Raw genomic sequence first — 20,405 nt, forward strand, 5'->3', positions numbered from 1 at the left:
TCCACAGAGGTGATGGTCACATGAACAAGATCAGGGTGCATTTATGAGATTTAAAGGGCACCTATTATGACTCTTTTCACAAGATGTAAAATAAGTCTCTGATGTCCCCAGACTATGTATGTGAAGTTTTAGCTCAAAATACCCAACAGATTATTTTTACAGCATGTTTAAATTGTAATTTTTTGGGGCTCAGAAAAATGTGCTGTTTTGGTGTGTGCCCTTTAAATGCAAATTAACTGCTGCTGCACGGCACAGGGGGCGGAGCCTCACGAGCTCGCGCTTCAGTCCTTCGGATGATACGTAAAACCGAGGTCCTGACTCTCTGTGGTCATTAAAAATCCCATGGCATTTCTCGTAAAGAGTAGGGGTGTAACCCCGGTGTCCTGGCCACATTCCACACATTGGCCCTTACCAATCATGGCCTCCTAATAACCCCCATCCACTGAATTGGCTCTATCACTCTCTCTCCTCTCTCCACCTATAGCTGGTGTGTGGTGAGCGCACTGGCGCCGTTGTACTGTGGCTGCCGTCGCATCATCCAAGTGGATGCTGCACACTGGTGGTGGTTGAGGAGAGACCCCTGATATGATTGTAAAGCGCTTTGGGTGTACAGTAGTACATATGAAAGCGCTATATAAATGCCTCATTCTATTCTATTCTATTCTATTCAGTCAGGACAATCTCATCTGATAATATCAGAACAGAAACTCTCAGTTGCGGTGTTCATTTCGACTCAGAGTTGGACAAAAATGCCCACAGAGCCAGAGAATATATGCTGTATGGACATAGAACAGGTATAGTTTAGTTTAATTATGGTTATAACTTATTTGTCATCTGCTTTTATCCACTAATACAAGCCTGCTGTAGCAAAACCCGTCTGAATGATGACCAAAATATACTGATGAGTTCAATGAAGATTATTGTACATCACACAAAAGATGAGCGTTAGTTTTACTCCAGACAATCACTGTAAGAGCTGAATAAACACAGTATAAGAAGTGCGCTTTAAAGTCTTATCCATAAACTCTCTCTCTCTGCCTTTCATTATCAACAACATACACAGCGAAGTACACAAAACACTTGTTACAACTTACAATAAACAAATATATACACTTTTTCATAGGGTGCTAAATAAACTGGTAAACCTTATATCCGTAAAACGACTCGATGAGCTGTCATAAAGAGCGCGCTCGCAGTAGCTTTAGTCCTGTCGCTCTGGAGACTGTAAGCTTGATCACAAACAGTACAGATCCATCCTTGAGTAACAACGGGAGTAAATGAAGACTGCTATGTTCATTCTTACATCCATCAACAACACACCTCAATCACTTAGGAGTCATTCTTGTCTACAGCTGCTCAAGCATCGAACAATGGCGGACTCTGTGTCCAGCTCACTCAGGGCAGGTCTAGGCTCAAACTGAAGTGTCACTCAACAGTCGTGGGAGGGGCCTGCTCAATTCTACGTCACATTGCGCCGAATCTGAGAACAGCTCATTCTGAGACAGTGCTTATGATTTATTGAGATTGTAAAAAAAACACTGGGTGGATTTTTATCATTCTAGGGTGGTTTTGCTCACACATTGCCAACACACATTTATGTTCAAACACCATGTAAAAGTGAATTTTGCATAATATGTGCTCTTTAAAGAACCACCAATCGAGAGACACAAATGAAAAACATTTACACTTAAATAAGATTCTCCTGCTGAAATAGACACAAAGACATCAAAAGACACTCAATCGTGTGAGAATGACCACACACATGTAGCATCTGGACCAATCAGACACACACAAATTATTCATTATATTTAATGAATTTCATAAAATTCATTAAAATTTAAATATAATTCATTATAATTCAACCCAATGTCCTGTTACAGGACACATTAAGACTGATAAGACTTTTTACGACCCCAAAAGGAATTTGCAGAGAGTTGTGACTCTCACTTAATTCTTGCTGAGAAGAAGTATATATATATATATATATATTGGCACTAAGGGGCCTAAAGTGTGCCAAGAAAACATCCCCCACACCATTACACCACCACCACCAGCCTGCACAGTGGTAACAAGGCATGATGGATCCATGTTCTCATTCTGTCTACGCCAAATTCTGACTCTACCATCTGAATGTCTCAACAGAAATCGAGACTCATCAGACCAGGCAACATTTTTCCAGTCTTCAACTATCCAATTTTGGTGAGCTTGTGCAAATTGTAGCCTCTTTTTCCTATTTGTAGTGGAGATGAGTGGTACCCGGTGGGGTCTTCTGCTGTTGTAGCCCATCCGCCTCAAGTTTGTGCGTGTTGTGGCTTCACAAATGCTTTGCTGCATACCTCGGTTGTAACGAGTGGTTATTTCAGTCAAAGTTGCTCTTCTATCAGCTTGAATCAGTCGGCCCATTCTCCTCTGATCTCTAGCATCAACAAGGCATTTTTGCCCACAGGACTGCCGCATACTGGATGTTTTCCCTTATCACACCATTCTTTGTAAACCCTAGAAATGGTTGTGCGTGAAAATCCCAGTAACTGAGCAGATTGTAAAATACTTAGACTGGCCCATCTGGCACCAACAACCATTCCACATTAAAAATAGCTTAAATCACCTTTCTTTCCCATTCTGACATTCAGTTTGGAGTTCAGGAGATTGTCTTGACCAGGACCACAACCATAAATGCATTGCAGCAACTGCCATGTGATTGGCTGATTAGATAATTGCATTAATGAGAAATTGAACAGGTGTTCCTAATAATCCTTTAGGTGAGTGTGTATATATATATATATATATATATATATATATATATATATATATATATATATATATATATATATATATATATATATATATAACCACTTGAGAAATGTATAAACATGTATCTAATTTTCCCATCTCATGATTTTCCTTTTATGTGATTTGGCATATGTATTCATTCTCTCTTTTAAACTCTTTTGGATGAATCTTTCAGTCTTGCATAATATGGTTAACCAAAATCCTGTGTAGCATGTTTAGTCTCTATAAATTTGTTGTTAATTTACATTAATTTTTTGCTAACTTTGTGACGCATTAGTATTATAAGACTCTTGAAGATTCTTTTGTTAAACACCAAATCAAATGACATGTTCAAAGGCCTGCTTGAACAAAAAGTCGTAAAGAAATTCCCTCCAAAGGGAACAACTTCTTAAGTATCAAACTTTTCCATTCACCAAAGATCCTCTGGTTCCCACAAACTGTCCCAAATTGCATCAGGACAGTTTAATTCAAATGGGAGAGACATGCAAGTATCAAACTTAGTCTCATTATTTGATACATTAAGTATCCCCTGCTTTAAAGAAGGGTGTGTTAGAACTAAACTGATGGTTTGCTCAAGGCTGTTGATCTGCTCAATTTCAATAATGCTATGACTTCTTGCTTTCCTGTATTCTGCATCAGTTCTCTTTCCCTTGTTAAATGTGCATGCATGTATGTTAGAGTAGTTTAAGTGTTTAGTCTAGTTAATAAAGTCTTGTTCATGTCACACGTAAAGTTGTCTGTGTTTCAAGCTCATATATACTGGAGTCCCTAATCATGAAGATTTGGACTACTTGCTCTTAGTAGTACTGTAAAGTAAGAAAGACATTTCCCATATCCTGTAAATTTCTTAGAATTAATAAACAATTAGCACTGAGTGTTCACAGGACAAACAGGTTAATTGATTGTAATATTAATTTTACAACATTAAGTTAATTCTATTTTCTGATCCAAATATTCATAATCAATTATAACAAGTTATGATTGATTATTACTATTTCTTTAGAGCTAGTTTGCTACACACACTACAGTATATGTATATGTATGTGTAACTCCACTGTGTAACTTCCTTCTCTGTGGATCAGAGTATGTGAGCGGAGCGGAGAGAATTTGCGCTCCACGCTCAACGCATTTCATAATTACTCCGCTCAAGCTCCGCTCTGGGTGTACAATTTTCCGCTCCTCGCTCGCTCCCCACTGCGCCCTTAAAGGAGAACTTGTTAACTTTTTTAACTTAATAAAACTGTCTAGAAATCATTTGGATGGTTAAACAACCTGTTCTGGTGATATTGGTGACCTTCCCCGCTCCCCCCAGCGTTCCCAGGCGGAAAACCAACCTTGCAACTTGGGGACTACCGTCCCGGCAAGATAGAAATTGGAAGTCTCGTGAGAAGCGAGAATGAGAACGAGAACGAGCGCGAAACACGAATTGCTTTACGGCAATTCGACATTAAACACACACGCATGTATGATGCATTACCAGATTACCTACCTCGGTAGATATAACTCCACACGATACAGTTGGCTTGCTCCGATCAAAACAAACGCACATGAGCAGCGGTAGAGAGGGGGAGGAGGCCGCCGCAAGTGAGTTTATTACGACCGTGTTGTGAAATATACGCCCCCCCCCACAGCTGTAGGGGGAGCTCGGGGGGAAAACATGCGACAACAAAAGGGAAAATCAGCGAAGAAGTGACGAGAGTTCGCTAGAGTTGCCGAGTTCTCCTTTAATACGTCTCGCTCCGTTTTCGCTCCACGGTAAATTTTTATTATTATTTTTTTTAAATAACACCAACCTCTGATCAGAAGATGCATGTACTGTAAAACGAATACGGAGTACTAAGAGAAGAACATTCACAAACTTTATTGGAATTTTGAACAGCCCCAAACCAATAATATCCTTTAGCTCTGTTACGTTCCACGTGCGTTTCGCTGGCGTGGGAATGTTGATGTTTTTGCTCGCTGATGCACTACACGAGTGTTGTGCGTTTATTGAGTTTTCTTTCTGTTTAATCCCACCTCTAGGTCGCTGTGACTGGCTGACTCATCTGTCAGTCATCATTAGGGCGGAGCACCAGAACCAATCAGAGGCAGTCCAGCTGGTTTAATAGAGACGGCGGGTTCATTCACTCGCTCTCCCTCTCTTGCGGCAGCAAGCTGTTATGCGGCGTGCTGAGTTTTTGTGTACTCCTTGAGAGTTTTTGCCTGTTTAATCTAATCTACCTGGAGAAGTGTGCTATGTGCTTTAGTGATTATATTTAGTAACTTATTTGTACGTGTGTATCACTATATGAGAATATAACAAGAGTGTTTAGCTGCAAAGCTATTTTGGGAAGGAACATCAGGTCAGTATATCGCGATATACATTCTGCCCGTAGCTGCTTTTGTGTATATACACACCAGGTAAGAGGTGAGCGCCAACCCTTGTATTTTTATTATTAGTCAGGTTATTTAGGCGCCGTATGCGCGAAGATTTCGGTTTGTTTTCTGCATTTTTCTTTGGTTAGGCTTAGGGACTAGTTAAGGATTGTTTTGTTATGTTTTGTTATATTCTTTGGCGCCACTTAGGTTCTTTCCCATTTTCTCTCTTTATTTCTTTATTTATTTATTGCACTGTACATAGCCCACAGACATATAATTGCCTTGACTGGATTCAGTGGCTACGGCTTGTTGTAAAATAAAACTCCAGTCAAGTTTCTCTCTCAGAAGTTGTCTGTCATGTTTCCTTCCACCACATTCCACACACCAGTAGTGTTTTAATATCTTTAATGTTATGTATATTTCCTAGACACTTTAATATCGTAACATTAAATGGGGGCTCGTCCGGGATAACAAAATATTGATAAATAAAAATATTAATGTTCATGTTTTTCCCGAGATATTGACTACTGCTGGTGTGCGTGGTGGAAAGACCGTGTTCAGTTCTTTTTTCTGTAGAGTATTAGTGCTCGTAAGGTAGTGATTAGCGGATGGGCTGTTTTGGAATTTGGTTAATAATTTTGATAGGATTAAGCATGGCTGATTTTGATTTAGACGCTTTCGTAGGTTCACCCTCAGTGGAAAAGCTTTGTAAATGTAGAAAAGAGGATCTGTTGTGTATCGCTGCTCATTACCAAATCGCTGTCTCGAAACAGCTGCGTAAGTTAGAGATCAGGTCCGCTGTATCTTTGGGGTTGGTGCAGTTAGGTGTTTTAACGCTGTCTGCAGGTGTCGGTGAAGTTACCGCTGAAGCTGACGGTCGCTCTGGTGAGGAGGAGCGGAGCGAAACTGCTGAGGTGGAGGTCTCCGAAGCCAAGGCTGTTTTGCCGCCCTCCGATCCTTTTTCTCCAGGCTCGGATGGGTCTGAAAGTGGTGCGCGACTAAAAGTTCGCTTAGCGCGAGTGCAGGTAGAGGCACACGAACGTGCAGAAAGTCGTCGGCTGGAGGCAGATATGAAGTTCCGACTTGAAATTCGCAGACTTGAAATTGAAGCGGAAACACAAATTAAGCTGCGTGAACTTGAGATAGCAGCTAAAAGAGCACCGGCCCCGGTTACACCACCCTTGTACTCGAAGTCTGCAGATGCTGGCTCGACAGGGAACACTTTTGAGGTTAGCAGACACATCTCTCTCGTACCACAATTCCGAGAAACAGAGGTTGACTCGTATTTCAATGTATTTGAGCGAATTGCGTCCACACTTCAGTGGCCTAAAGAGGTCTGGTCGTTGCTGTTACAGTGCAAACTAACTGGTAAAGCTCAAGATGTTTGTGCTACATTATCCTTAGAGGATAGCGTGAATTATGAAGCGGTGAAGGCTGCAATATTGCGCGCTTATGAGCTTGTACCCGAAGCCTATAGGCAACGGTTTAGAAGTCATCGAAAGAATTCTACTCAGTCATTTGTTGAATTTGCGAGGGAGAAAAGCGTCTTGTTTGATAAATGGTGCACTTCGAGTAAGGTAAATGATTTTAAAGACATTCGAGAGTTAATTCTTTTAGAAGAATTCAAGAATTGTTTACCTGAGCGTGTTGTCGTTTATTTAAACGAACAGAAAGTGACATTGGTATCGCAAGCTTCTGTCCTTGCAGACGAATTTACACTGACACATAAAAATGTTTTTATTCCTGCACGTTCTGAGAGAGCTACGCCACTTCAAGTGAGTTCGAATAATTCATCACGTCCGAAAACTGCTACTGTGAAATCGAAAGAGGACCGTGAATGTTTTTACTGTCACAAACCCGGTCATTTGATTGCAGAGTGTTTTGTGTTAAAACGAAAACAATCGAATTCTGTGCCTAAAAGCGCTGGCTTTGTAAAATTAGTTGATCCTGTTGAAACTGAGCGAAATGATAAACCTGATTCCAGTTACGCACCTTTTCTGCTGGAAGGGTTAATTTCTGTTACAGGAAACTCGGAGGAGCAAATACCCGTGAATCTGCTCCGTGATACTGGGGCAATGCAGTCATTTATTTGTGCTGATGTACTGCCGTTTTCTGATCAAACTTTTTGTGGCAGTTATGTCCTAGTGCAGGGCATAGAGATGGGTCTTGTTCAAGTCCCGTTGCACCAGATTCATCTAGAGTCAGAACTGTGTACAGGTTTTGTGAAGGTTGCCGTTCGTGAGAGTTTGCCTGTATGCGGCGTACAGTTCATTTTGGGCAATGATTTAGCCGGTGGGAAAGTCATGCCATTGCTGGAGGTATTTAATAATCCTGTTGTGTCGGACCAGCCTGATGAACTGGCAAAGTCTTTTCCCGAAGCTTTTCCAGTCTGTGTAGTCACGCGAGCACAGTCTCGTAAGACGGATGCTGAAGATTTAGCTACATCTTTTATTGCACCTGTTTTTATTAGTGACACGTTACCCGATGGGAATAAGACTGTTAAAAATTTGCCCGTTTTAAACACTCCTGATGTAAAGCCGTGTGTGACGCGCGAGAGAGTTATTGCTGCTCAGCATGAGGATGAGAGTTTACAAAATTGCATTGCCGCTGCTGTATCACTGGAGAAAGCACGAGAAAGGAAAACTGCTTATTTTATTGAGAATGGTTTACTGATGCGTAAGTGGTGCTCTGATGTTTCTGATGATGCTGAATGGACTAATGTGTATCAGATTGTGATTCCAACCTGTTACAGACAGCAAGTTCTATCTCTAGCTCACGATCACGATCTGTCAGGACATTTAGGAATCAGGAAAACTTACTACAGAGTTTTAAGACATTTCTTCTGGCCTCGATTAAAAACTGATGTTACACATTTCTGTCGTACCTGTCGCATCTGTCAAATCACTGGCAAACCGAACCAGGTAATTCCTAGTGCTCCACTCGTGCCTATTCCAGTGATAGGAGAACCGTTCGAACACGTTATCGTTGACTGTGTTGGGCCTTTGCCTAAATCTAAGACCGGTAACCAGTTTCTGTTGACTATAATGTGCACTACAACCAGATTTCCTGAGGCAGTTCCTTTGAGAAAAATTACAGCGCCTGTTGTAACTAGAGCACTTGTAAAATTCTTCTCTACATTTGGGTTACCAAAAGTTGTGCAATCAGATCAAGGCACTAATTTTCTTTCGAAGATTTTTACTGAAGTATTATCCAGTTTAAACATAACTCATCGAATTGCAAGTGCTTATCACGCTGAAAGCCAGGGGGCGCTCGAACGTTTTCATCAAACGTTTAAGTCAATGCTCAGAAAGTATTGTATGGAGACAAATAAAGAATGGGATGAGGGTGTACCGTTGCTCCTATTCGCGATCAGAGAGGCAGTTCAAGAGAGTCTTGGATTTAGCCCTGCTGAGTTAGTCTTTGGACACACTGTAAGAGGACCCTTGAAGATGCTTAAGGAGGACCTGATGTCTTTTGAGTCTAGCCCATCACTGAATGTGTTGGACTATGTGAGCAAGTTCCGTGAAGGCTTGTTCGGTGGCAAAAGAGTCACTCGAAGTTGCGCAGAGAAAAATGAAATGTCTTTTTGATCGTAAATCTGTACAGCGTTCCTTTAACAAGGGCGACAAAGTGTTGGTATTGCTGCCTATGGTAGGCTCCGCGTTATCAGCACGGTTTTCTGGACCATATGAGGTGGTCAGAAAAATTAGTAGTACAGACTACGTAATCGGAACGCCCGATAGAAAACGAAAGACTCGTGTGTGTCACGTGAACATGTTAAAGACCTTTTATTGCAGAGGAGCTGTCCAGCCTGATGTTTCGCCGGTAGAGGAAACTGCTGTTCCTATGTCATCTATTGTTCCTGTCTCGGTAGCATGCACTGCCGTTGAACTCGCTGATCCCGAGGATGGAGTAATTATACGTCACACTCACCAGCAATGTGCACGACTTAAGAACTCTGAGGTAATGTCTGACCTTACATCTTTGATATCGCATTTAATTGAACAACAAGGATGTGATATTGTGCAGCTACTCAATGATTTTCCTGCTTTATTGAATGATGTACCTTCTCGCACCACAGTTTTAGAGCACGATATTAATGTGGGTGATGCTGTTCCGATCAAGCAACATGCGTACCGCATGAATTCAGTGAAGAGAGACCTTATGCGGAAAGAGGTTGAGTATTTGTTAGAGCATGGATTGGCTCAAGCCAGTTGCAGTCCCTGGAGTTCTCCGTGTTTACTGGTACCGAAGAGCGATGGCACTGCTCGGTTTTGTACTGACTATCGTAAGGTCAATGCCGTAACTGTACCAGATTGCTTTCCATTGCCGCGTATGGAAGACTGCATTGACAACATCGGTTCGGCTCGTTATGTCAGTAAATTAGATTTATTAAAAGGGTACTGGCAGGTACCGCTTACGGCTCGTGCTTCTAACATCTCCGCCTTCGTGACACCCGACAGTTTCATGCAATACTCTGTGATGGCTTTCGGCATGCGTAACGCACCGGCTACTTTTCAACGACTCGTAAATCTTGTGTTGTCCGGGGTGCCTAAGTGTAACGCATATCTTGATGATTTGGTAGTTTACTCGTCCGACTGGTCAGAGCACATCTCTTTATTGAGAACTGTTTTCGAGCGATTAGAGAAAGCTTCGTTGACCTTGAACTTAGCTAAATGTGAGTTCGGTCAGGCTACAATCACGTATCTGGGGAAGGTGGGTCAGGGGCAAGTGCGCCCAATCGAAGCGAAAGTCACTGCGATATCCGAATTCCCTGCTCCAACCACCCGTCGAGAACTTCGTCGTTTTCTAGGGATGGCCGGCTATTATCGCAGGTTCTGTAGAAACTTTTCGACGATTGCACAGCCGTTAACTTCACTCCTCAGTCCGTCGCGAACGTTTTTGTGGTCTGCTGAATGTCAGCATGCTTTTAACTCGGTCAAAGATCTTCTGTGTAATGCACCTGTTTTAGCCGCTCCAGACTTTGATTCTGCTTTCAAACTCGATGTGGATGCTAGTTATGTGGGTGCTGGAGCTGTGCTAGTTCATAGAGATAAAGATGGTATTGACCATCCCGTCTGTTATTTCTCTCGTAAGTTCAACAAACATCAGTTAAACTACTCGACGATCGAGAAGGAGGCATTAGCGTTGCTGATGGCCCTTCAACATTTCGATGTGTATGTTGGATCAAGTATTAGCCCAGTTACAGTGTTTACCGATCACAATCCGTTGGTTTTCTTGTCTCGCATGTATAATCAGAATCAGCGTTTGATGCGCTGGTCTCTGATTATGCAGGGATATAACTTAATTATCAAACATAAGAAAGGCGTAGAAAACGTGATCGCGGATGCACTGTCTAGAGTTGCCTGTTGCGGTGTCTGAGTACATTCGTTTGAACAACCATATGTTAGTTTTTTTTCTACATATGGTTGGTTCTTAAGGGGGAGGGTGTTACGTTCCACGTGCGTTTCGCTGGCGTGGGAATGTTGATGTTTTTGCTCGCTGATGCACTACACGAGTGTTGTGCATTTATTGAGTTTTCTTTCTGTTTAATCCCACCTCTAGGTCGCTGTGACTGGCTGACTCATCTGTCAGTCATCATTAGGGCGGAGCACCAGAACCAATCAGAGGCAGTCCAGCTGGTTTAATAGAGACGGCGGGTTCATTCACTCGCTCTCCCTCTCTTGCGGCAGCAAGCTGTTATGCGGCGTGCTGAGTTTTTGTGTACTCATTGAGAGTTTTTGCCTGTTTAATCTAATCTACCTGGAGAAGTGTGCTATGTGCTTTAGTGATTATATTTAGTAACTTATTTGTACGTGTGTATCACTATATGAGAATATAACAAGAGTGTTTAGCTGCAAAGCTATTTTGGGAAGGAACATCAGGTCAGTACATCGCGATATACATTCTGCCCGTAGCTGCTTTTGTGTATATACACACCAGGTAAGAGGTGAGCGCCAACCCTTGTATTTTTATTATTAGTCAGGTTATTTAAGCGCTGTATGCGCGAAGATTTCGGTTTGTTTTCTGCATTTTTCTTTGGTTAGGCTTAGGGACTAGTTAAGGATTGTTTTGTTATGTTTTGTTATATTCTTTGGCGCCACTTAGGTTCTTTCCCATTTTCTCTCTTTATTTCTTTATTTATTTATTGCAATGTACATAGCCCACAGACATATAATTGCCTTGACTGGATTCAGTGGCTACGGCTTGTTGTAAAATAAAACTCCAGTCAAGTTTCTCTCTCAGAAGTTGTCTGTCATGTTTCCTTCCACCACATTCCACACACCAGTAGTGTTTTAATATCTTTAATGTTATGTATATTTCCTAGACACTTTAATATCGTAACAAGCTCACAGCAAAATAGGAATCACAAGGAATTTTGACGTTGTAATCACCTCCCGCACTCGCGTTCTCCTTTGTCATCACTACCTTTTACAATACATTTATATTTTTTCCCCTTCTTCACGGTAATATTTCGGAAATGGTCTAAAGAGAAAACGCAAAAGTAATAACTTTTATTCTGCGTTTAGACGACCGTTGGGAGGGAAATCTGCGTGCATATGGTGATGCAAAAGTGTGTGAAATTCAATGTAGTATGCACTCAGTGGCAATGTGAAGCACTGATCGGTGCCTTCACTGTCAAGCAGACTTGCTTTTACCATTTAGACGGATAAACACGACGATGGAGCGTTTAAAGGGGAAATGAAGCAGTCAATCAAGTTTACATGATTTACAAGATGGATTTCCACTTTAATCAACAATTATATAAGAAACATGACAAATGTAAACATATAAAAGAAAAAAAAGAAAAAACGTTATATCTTTTGCTGCCAGGGCGCTGCCATTGTGTGCAGTATTCTAAAGTGTGACGTCACGGGGTTGGTTGGCTTTAATAAACCTGGCTGAATGTATTAATATCACGACGTCAAACTGTCTACACCACGGAGTTTTGACCGCGATTCGCGAACAACTAATGAAGTCTAACATGTTAACGTTATACAGCAGATGGACTCTGACACGGTGGGCATCGCATTACAACAGCCACACGCGTTGCAACTTACCAACCCGCTCTTCGCCCAAAACCACCACCGACTGTTCGACATAACAACGTAACTTACCACTGCTCGGTTCCCACGCCGTATCAGCTCAAATGCATATATATTAATACATGCTAACTTACATGGTGTTGTTGACAAGAGACATGAATATGATGGCAGACATCGCGAACAATGTTTCCATGTGCAGTTTGTTAACATGACGTTAACGTTAGACGTCGTCTTTTTGTCTGGTACTAATAAACTCCACTAATGTTAGCTAAACACTAAGTTAGTGTTAGCTAGTTCATGCTTACAGCTGTTAGCTAATAATGACTGTACCTAACGTTAGTTGTTCGCGGTCAAAACTCTGTGGTGTAGACAGTTTGACGTCGTGATATTAATACATTCAGCCAGGTTTATTAAAGCCAACCAACCCCGTGACGTCACACTTTAGAATACTGCACACAATGGCAGCGCCCTGGCAGCAAAAGATATAACGTTTTTTCTTTTTTTTCTTTTATATGTTTACATTTGTCATGTTTCTTATATAATTGTTGATTAAAGTGGAAATCCATCTTGTAAATCATGTAAACTTGATTGACTGCTTCATTTCCCCTTTAAGATTTCCACTCTGGATGGTGGTTTCACTTGTTTTGCGTTTTTAAGCCCCAAAAACGCCGTTGCCGTCTAAACGAAAGGCACATCTGATAAAATATTTTTACGTTTTCACCCGCGAGCATTCTCGTGTAAACAGCCAGGGCCTTATAAAATCGTCCATCATATAATGGAGTTGCACAGGTAGAAATTGCGAGGGGGTCGGTAAAAATATCATTAAAAGCATGTGTAAAATTAATTACATGATATATGCTTTATATAAATGTTTCTGAAAGTACTAGTAAAACAATACAAATGCAAACAAATGCAAAATATGATTAGAAACATTTTGAGTCCCTCTCCGTTGCCTCACAGTGGTTTGGTCCTGAGCGAAAGTGGAGCGTTTTTGGAGCGAGAGAAAATCACAACGCAAAATCACGCAACTCCTCCACTCCTCGCTCCGCTCCCACTCCGCTCCCACTCCGCACCGCTCACATACTCTGCTGTGGATACATTTGACTACAGTTTGACCTTTCCCAGGGCATGTACCAGCTGCAGTGTCCTAGAGTTTCATGCTGGGATTTCTCGGGCTTAGCAGGTGCCCTTTTCATCAGGCTGCTCTCTTGTTTCTCACACCACAACAGATAAAACAACTTACATTTATTCAAATGCCTGACTCAGCCTCGACTCATTTAAGTTTATTTAAATTAATCAACCGCTTGCACTTGGCCGCTTGTAGTTTTCGACTCGATGGGTAATGCAAATCTGCCAACCAAAATGAGTCTTGGGAGCTCAGAGCCAAACATGAGAAATCATGAATCACTTATTACTGTAGCCAGTTCCAGATGTTTCACTGCAATCAAAGTACTGAATGAATGTGAAATCACCTAACTGGAGCTTCAGAGGCAGTTCAAAATTTTAATCTTATTTTATTTCTGGAAATAATTCAGTCGTAGCCTACTGTAAGCGGATCCAAGAATGTCCAACTTCTTCAAAGTTTCCAAAACCCAATAAAATGGCCTCAGAGGTGTACGTATTTGTGTTTGTTTATAAACAACTAAGAGAGGCCGGCTCAAAGCTGCTCATCATGTAAGTGTGCTAGCACAGCAGGGAAATTAAAATCTCACGCGCATCCTTGTTCTCACTTTCACATACGCATACTTGCATGCTAATACAAACACAGAGCAGAAAGATGTGTTTCTGTACCCTTTTCTCATGTAACGGTCAGGGAATACATTCAATGTTCTATAATTTATGAAAAAAGTCACTCTTTCCTTCGCAGCTTGCTTTAAATACGGGTGAATAAGTAATCAAGGTGAGAAGGCAACACTTGAGGAGGAATCTCTGGCATACACAGGGGTAAACACTCCTATTTTTGGAACGCCTCCACCAAGACACGCACCAAAGCAACAAAATCAACTGAATGAGTTTAGACATGAAAGAGAGTGTATGTATTTTTAGAAAGTCGCATTCATATTTTCATGAGTGAAATGTGTGGATCGCCTGTGGCAAGTCAAAGCGCGTGTGTTCGCATGTGCGTGCTCCAGTTGTTGTAGAAAGGCAACCGGAGTTCTTCCTTCCCACAAAGACAGATTAGCTGTGGCAGGTTCAGGACAGTCGCGGCAAGCATGAGTACATGTGGGTGTGTGTGGGTGTACTGATCTAACAAACGTGTGTGGATCGTTCACAGGGACTTAATGTTTGCATATTTATGTGGAACAAATTAATGCTCCGAGTCTGCTGATGTTAAATAGCTTTAGAGAAATGAATTTGAGTTTATGTTGGTATGTGCATAGTTGGTTAATCTGTATGTGCAGGTGTGTGACAGAAAGAAAGTGCATCTCAAACTCAGGGGAAATCTGCCTCCAGGGAGATGAGGAAGCTGTGAAGTGGAAGGAAACCCACAGTGTAGTCTTTGTGTGTGAATGTGGCTGTTTATTGGTCCTCTAATTGGATAAGTGTAAAAAGAAATTGACAACCTTAATAATGTGAAGTCAACAAAGCTAAAATAATGCGGATTTATTTAACATCATGCTGGTTCCAAACCTGTATGTGGTTATTTTTTCCCCATGAAACACAAAAGCACAATTGTAGAAAAGTACAAAAGAATCAAGCATTTTTTTTTACGTTTACATGACAACAATGTTTTTCACATACAGATGACAACGTTGTCGAAATGATCCGGATCCGTAAAAAACTTAAAAAGTATGAAATCATGAATGCGCGCACACTGCATCTAACACACACATATTGTTGCAACATTAACTCGTTTTGTTTACTGACACTGATATCATGCATACTCGTACTTGTGCAATGTTTGAAGGTGTATAATGTGTTTAAGATACGTGAGGGTACCATGTGTATGTGCTGCTTGGGTAGTGGATATGTACAATGTGTTTGGGTAACCTTAGCCGCTAACATTGTTCATTCATTGTTATAAAATACACAATACACATATGTTTGATTTTAAATCTTTATTTAAGATTAGGTTACACAGTATGACAAATATAACTTACCTGCTTGTGAAACACCAGTGACCAAACCTGTATTGTTTTAAAATACAGAGTATTTTATGCGGAGTATTTAAACATGGTGGACACACTGTCTGATTAGGAGAAACCATGTTGGGTATGACATAACTGGGGTTTTTCCAATATTCCTCTAAAACAAGGTTTATATTTGTTAATTCATTAGTTGCATTATTGTATTGTGTAATTTAATCATGGATAGATGTTGTATATGCATAAGGTGATAAGAAGTGTATATGTAAGAAAGTAACTTACCTGTAGAATGGTACACTCAAATGTGACCTGATCCAGCAAAATGAGTCACAGTGACCCAAATTGACCAATTGATATTTTGATATTAATGGAAAGACCATAAGCTTTCAAATGATATCCTAGTCAAAGTCATACCGTGAAAGGTTGTAAAGATATACACATTTGAATTATGGTCGTCTGCCCTCTTTTTCCAATTGAAAACCTGAGAAAATCGCTTTTAATTTTTTTTGCCCGTTTTTTGTTGATATCTTTCAAAATCCGTTGCATTTAAAGTGATAAACAATTTATTTTACAGCTTAATTTGACCAAAGACATTAATATATATATGCTATTAAACCAGGCTGAAGCTCAATTTTTTATTTGAATAAATAATTAAAAAGACACTTTTACAAAAATTTACTAAAATCAGAAAAATTGAACAGAGGTGCTACATTTTGCTTGAGAGAGAATGTGTGTGAGTGTGCGTGTGGGTGGGTGTGTGTGCGTGCGTGCGTGCGTGCGTGCGTGTGTCTGTGTAAGAGAGAGAAAGTGAGAGTTAGTTATTATACGCAAATATCCATGTAACACAGAAGCGCACACACACACACACACATACACACACACACACAGCACTTGAGCATAATAGACATATGCCATTAGTATTATAGTACCATAAATTACAAACCGATAATGCTGGTGTCGGGTTGTTCCTGGGAGATGTCGGAAGAACGGCTTCAGGAATGACTGCCAATCACGCTGCTTCACTATGACTTCCCCATCTTCCCTACCAACCAGTTGTGAGACGTTAATTCCAGTCAGTGTGCTGCTTCGAACAACATCAACAATATCGTCCAGACATGATACCATCTTTCGGCGATAGTTTTGTTTCACCAAGCCAAATGCCCAATCTGGTGCAAACTTTGTATGGCCCACAATGAGGAAGTTCAATGAAATTGTTTCATGGAATCCATTAAGAACTCTCCATAGCAGGTACTGTAGCACAGTATTGTTCTTGTTCTGGCCTACATAGTTGTCACAATGTAGCTGGACATGCTTTTCACCCATGCCATATTGAGTGAAGAAATTATCCAGGAATGACACCACAGCATTTGGCCCTTTGGTGATGTATATGTCACAGGCCGGGGTGGCCTTCCCTCCCCTTCTGAACGTACCACCTCGAGGAGTTACCCAGAGACACCAACAGACCAGACAAGATAATTAACAAAAACTTGTATTTTATTTAGTTAAAATAAGTCCAATCTCAAACTAAAATCCACCGACTGATCCACCTCTCTCTTCCACCTGGTTGCGTGGTGAGTTCCCACAACGATTCCTCTTCGGACAGACAGAAGCAAACAATGGAGCAGACACTGGTAAGGGTTCAAACAACTGTTCATCTTCGGCCAGAAGTAAGTAATGGGACAGACACAGGCAAGAATTCATGCAGCAACTCCTCTTCGGCCAAAGGTAAGTAATGGAACAGGCACTCGCAAGGATTCCCACAGCAACTCCTCTTCGGCCAGACGTAAGTAGTGGAGCAGACACTGGTAAGGCATCATACAACAGTTCCTCTTCGGCCAGAGGTAAGTAATGAAGTAGACACGAGTAAGGATTCGCACAGCGGTTCCTCTTCAGCCAGACATAAGTAATGGAGCAGGCACTGGCAAGGATTCACACAGCAACTCCTCTTCAGCCGGAGGTAGGTGTTACGGCAGGCACTGATAGGAAATTGACAACAAGGGAAGGGGTTACTCTTCTTACAGGACAGCATCAACCATTTGAGTGTCACCTCTTTTTGAGATAGGGGGGAGGATCGGGCAGGGGATCATCTGACGCAATACAATAGTTCGTCATAGATGGCAAGCGGGGAGCTCTCTCGTTCCCTCCACGGGACACACCCGCTAGCTGGGGGCCACTCCCCTTCCACAAGCCGGCGGCAGTTTAAATACAGCGACGGACAGTAACTTCCCCACAGAGCAGTGATGGCCGCCTCCACTGGCAGAGGACAATTTCTCTACGTTCACAGAACAACCGTGGTGAGTACAGGATTCGACAATCAACAACTGGGTCTTCTTACCACAGAGCAGTGATGGCAGCATTCAATGGCAGAGGGCAGTTTATCTATGTTCACAGAACCACAGTGCTGAGTACAGGTTTCAACAGTCAACAGCTGGGCCTTCTTTCCACAGGACAGTAAGGACAGCATTCAATGGCAGAGGACAGTTTCTCTATGTTCACAGAACAATCATAGTGAGAACAGGATTTAACAATCAACAACTGGATCTTCTTACCACAGAGCAGTGATGGCAGCATTCAATGGCAGAGGACAGTTTCTCTATGTCCACAGAACAACCGTGGTGAGTACAGGATTTGACAATCACCAACTGGGTCTTCTTACCAAAGAGCGGTGATGGCAGTATTCAATGGCAGAGGGCAGTTTCTCTATGTTCACAGAACCACAGTGGTGAGTACAGGTTTCAACAGTCAACAGCTGGGCCTTCTTTCCACAGGACAGTAGTAACAGCATTCAATGGCAGAGGACAGTTTCTCTATGTTCACAGAACAATCATGGTGAGTACAGGATTCAACAGTCAACAACTGGGTCTTCTTACCAAAGAACAGCGATGCATAGATCGCTCATAAATCCTCTTCAACTCAGACAGGATAGAGCTGTATTCCTGCACAGCATATGCTCAACACACAGCAGTTAATTTCAGTTTGACCTTCGAAACCCACGAGTAGTCAACTGGGGAACGAGCAGACATAAAACTACAGTTTCCACCAGTGCACAATTCAGTCACTTCAAATAATCACACGTGTTCACTTCACATTAGGCACTGCAACTCACATCAACTCACAGTGAATAAGGTCTCTTCTCGTGGTCCCAGTCCTTCTCGTGGTCTCTCCGCTCAACTGACAAACTGTACATCCAAGCTGTGTAGGTGGTTGACTATGGAAACACAACTGACATTGAAAAGCTACAAAACAGAACTCACTGAACGCCGGGGCGGTTTCACCAAATCATGGCGGGTAGCGGGCACTACAGGCATTAACTTCCTAACAGGACTGGCAGATAACACTTGTCTGTTCGATGAGATAACAGTTCAATCAAACCACTGCTCTTCCTTCTTTACATGCAGTCTTTCCCGTCCTTTAACGATCTGCCCTCTCGTGTACTGCTCGACGTGATCAGCAGATCAACAACAACAGATTTCCTCCAGTCTGCATCAACCCAAAAGATTTCGCTCCAAAGTTTCTTCCCCCAAAACTTCTTCCCCTGCTGCACATCAACCAGATCCTTTTATAATCCCCCTCACAAATCCATATCCCTCATGGCTCAATCTCTGCTCATCGCCCAGCTGCCACTCATTCCCTCAGAACCGTTCTGGTGTTACATTAAACTCGCTCCCCCCCGGAAACAAGAATAGAGAGGGACAGTTTCGCTTATTCGTCACCCTGTGACACATACACTCTCATCGATTAAGAAGTTAACCTGTCTTGGAATAGCAAGTCACAGTTAATGCCAAACAAGCCACATTTTCAAGGGGTCAAGAAGTACATAGGACCGGGCTGAAGTGGATTGGAGGGAAAATGCACCTGCTGAGCAAAATCAAATAAATAATGCATTGTGATTTCTTGGGAGCATGGATCACAAGGACCGAGTTCATGAATGCCATGGTCTTTTACAGTATCCTTGGCTTTCTGAACCATGTCTTGGTACAGTGAGCGTTCTAATATCACTTTCATGAGGTGGTCTTCCTGTTTTCTGCATCGCTCTGATTTCTCTGCTTCGGTCAGGTTGGCAGACTTGTAGATGGTCGAGTTGTTTTTTTTTTGACATTCCCAACACAAGTCAATCATTGGCTTCTTCCAGACTATGTAGGGCACAAGGGTCTTCCACAGGCGCCAAAAGGTCACAATGTTGACCACCCGATGTTCTGATAAAACAAAGTTTGGGAAGAACTTCCTCAATTTGGGTTTGATGCACTATTACAGTTTTTTGCAGTCGCTAAGGCACATTTCTCAATACTTAGTCACTTTTTCAAAACTCAATTTTTTGTACTTTGGAATTACTATAAATCTGACATAAAAATACATAAAATATATAAAGTATACTGCATCATGTCTGATTCATTCTAGTAACATTACAGTGAATTCTAAACAGTGGAGAGGTAGAAGAAAGAAAGCATTTACAGAGGAAAACATTGTATAAAGTTACCTTTTGTTAGTGTTTTTAGGTCATTGTGTTGTGGGTGACAAAGTGTGTTTGTTGGCTATAGAATAGAATACACACCTCCTGACCTAACTGCCTGTTCATAAGCACGAAAAACTGTGGCCTTGGTGTAACGAGAGGGCAGCAACTTGATGTCAAAACGCTTGTAGCCAGGGACTCGACCTGGAAGAACCAGTCCGTGAAGCTCCGCGAAGTTTACGATGAATGACACCACACGACAGATGTCATCATGCTTGAGGAGGCCCTTGTCTGATTTCTGACGGCCACCGGATGTTTTTACACGGGGGGGGGGGGTGAACCCATGTTCTTTTTAATGCTTGTTTTGGCTTATGCTAAAATAAAAACCAGAACAACCCACTGTCACTAAAATGCAGAGCAATGCATTTCGCCATAATAGCTAGTTCTGAATTAAGAGCTGCTTACATTAAGTTACTTACCAATGTAAAAACTTGAATGTCTCTCGACAGACTCTCTTGCCATTAACGTAATTTTCAGTCCTTTGGTGCTGATGCTCTTGCTGCACTTTCTTCTTTGAGCATCTTGTCATCTTGGAATTGTGAAAGTGGCAACTCAAGTTACCCCAACAGGACCAGGTCTTTCTCGTATTCGGTGAGAGAGGCCATAGACAGACAT

The sequence above is a fragment of the Scardinius erythrophthalmus genome, assembly GCF_964197995.2.
Source record: "Scardinius erythrophthalmus genome assembly, chromosome: 3".
Taxonomy (NCBI): Eukaryota; Metazoa; Chordata; class Actinopteri; order Cypriniformes; family Leuciscidae; genus Scardinius; species Scardinius erythrophthalmus.